Here is a 2217-nt window from a genome sequence, read left to right as displayed (position 1 = left end):
AAATGAAATAATATATATTATTTAAAAATTACTTACAAGGTACAATATTTTAAAGACAAAAAAAATTGATTGAATCTCAAAATTTTATTAGTACCACATAAATTGAAAAAGAAGAAATAACCTTTATATTTCAAAATTGCGTAAAAGATATTACAAATCATACAACAATAATTAGCAATTTAGAATGCTAAAAGACATAAGAAATTTTTACCATAGTTAACATAATTAAAAATTTAAACTATTTTAAATTAATATTAAAGTTTTGATTAACTCTTTAATTTTATCTTTATCACATAAATTGAAACAAAAAATGATACATATTGGGCCCGTGCTAGCACGGGCTCCGATGTCTAGTATATATATATATAAAAGTATATTTGGACTTAGCTTATATCTAGTTCAGTCACTTTCTGTTTTGGTCTCTAAATAATATAAAATATTCCACTTTAGTTTATACTATTATTAAATATTTGTGCTCCCTCTGTCCCTAATTGCTTGTCCACTTTTCCTTTTATAGTTGTCCCTAATTATTTATTCATTTTGACAAATCAAGAAAGGACAATTTTTTTTACCTATTATATCCTCAATTAAATGACTAATTACTTTTAAAAATGTAGAACTTTTCATCCACTTCATAATTAATAGGGGTAAAATGATAAACTCACTATGTCATTAATTATTTTCTTAATATATGTGTCAATTTAAAAGTGGACAACCAATTAAGAACAAAGGGAGTATTACTTTATTGTAAAGTAGAGGTTCCTGTATTTATGGCAGCTCACAAAAGAAAAGAAAAAAGGAAAAGAGGAAAATGATTGTATAGCAATAATAATTAGAAAAAGAAAAAGAGAATCTTTCTAGTATATATATATACACTAAAAGTTAGAATTAAGAAATGGTTAAGAAAAAGATACTTTTAAAATGAATTTTACAAAAAAGTAAAATAAATAAATTGAAAATGGTGATCTATATTTTGGGCAATGGCTGTATTTTATTTGAGTATTTTTAGATTTATTTCTTATTTCGTCCCTTTTATTTTCTATTCTTGTTTTTTCCCTTAATATTCTTTTTGTAGGTAATGTATGCAGTAAAATAAAAATAAAAGGTGCTCTTATATAAAAATAGGAGTACTTTTTATTCTTCAATCCTTTTTTTTGTCATTTTTTGTAATTAAATTCATTTGGTTTATTCTCATTATTAGAAATAAAGTTTTTTTACACTATGAATCAATAAGAAATTTATGATATAAAATATGATTATTTTAAAAATTCATTTTCCACTTAATCAATTCATTTGAAAAAATACATGATGAGAAACAGAATCTCATTGAAATACTGAGAAACTTTTTAATCACCGCTCTCAGACTGATTTACATCTTCTTTTCTATAATTTGGGTAAAGTACTATCTAATAAAGACAACTCCATACCCAAAAAAAATCGAGCTCGAAACCTCTAATTAAGGATTGAGTTGATATGGAGCCTCTCCAACCTTTACTATCTTTTTTTTCTTCTTATATTTACAAAGTAAATCTACACAGTAAAATACAATATTTTTGCTAAAAGTAAAAATAGAGATGTTAAATTATTGGGTAGAGTTGTACATCTTTTTTAGAGGTCTTCGACACGTATAAATACTTGGTGGTCTTTACTGATTTGACACTTGACACTGTAGGATTCATTCGGGAGGAACGCTTCCAATAGAATTTTCTCCATATGGAAAGTTTGAATTTGAGACCTCGAGTCCCAACACTGCACCACAATTCATATTGTTCCATCAATATTTGTTAATTGATCAATAATGACAAAATTAGTTATATTGAGATTATTTCTCATATTGTGTTTGGTTGGTTATATTAAAAATAACATACATTGCATAATTATCAAAATAAATTATTTGTTTACAAAAATATCTTCCATAAATATAATGGAAAGAATGTAGAATTTTTTTTGAGACACAATTATATTTTTAACCAGGCTAATGCATGCATTAAAACCTCTTACGTTGCAAATACCATAATTTTTCATATATTAGTTTATACATATAACATGATATCAAATAGATTAGAAAAGTGTATCAAACAAAGTATACAAAGCTAATGCAAGTAAGCTATAATAATTTCAAGATTTGTTATATGAAGCTGTTAATTATCATCTTAAACTTGCTCCAAAATCCCAAGCTAAACAGTTATCTGGATTCAAATTCTTGGTAGGAAGCGT

Source organism: Solanum tuberosum, unplaced genomic scaffold (assembly GCF_000226075.1).
Source record: "Solanum tuberosum cultivar DM 1-3 516 R44 unplaced genomic scaffold, SolTub_3.0 scf00234, whole genome shotgun sequence".
NCBI lineage: Eukaryota > Viridiplantae > Streptophyta > Magnoliopsida > Solanales > Solanaceae > Solanum > Solanum tuberosum.
Note: the sequence above shows the minus strand (reverse complement) of the source record.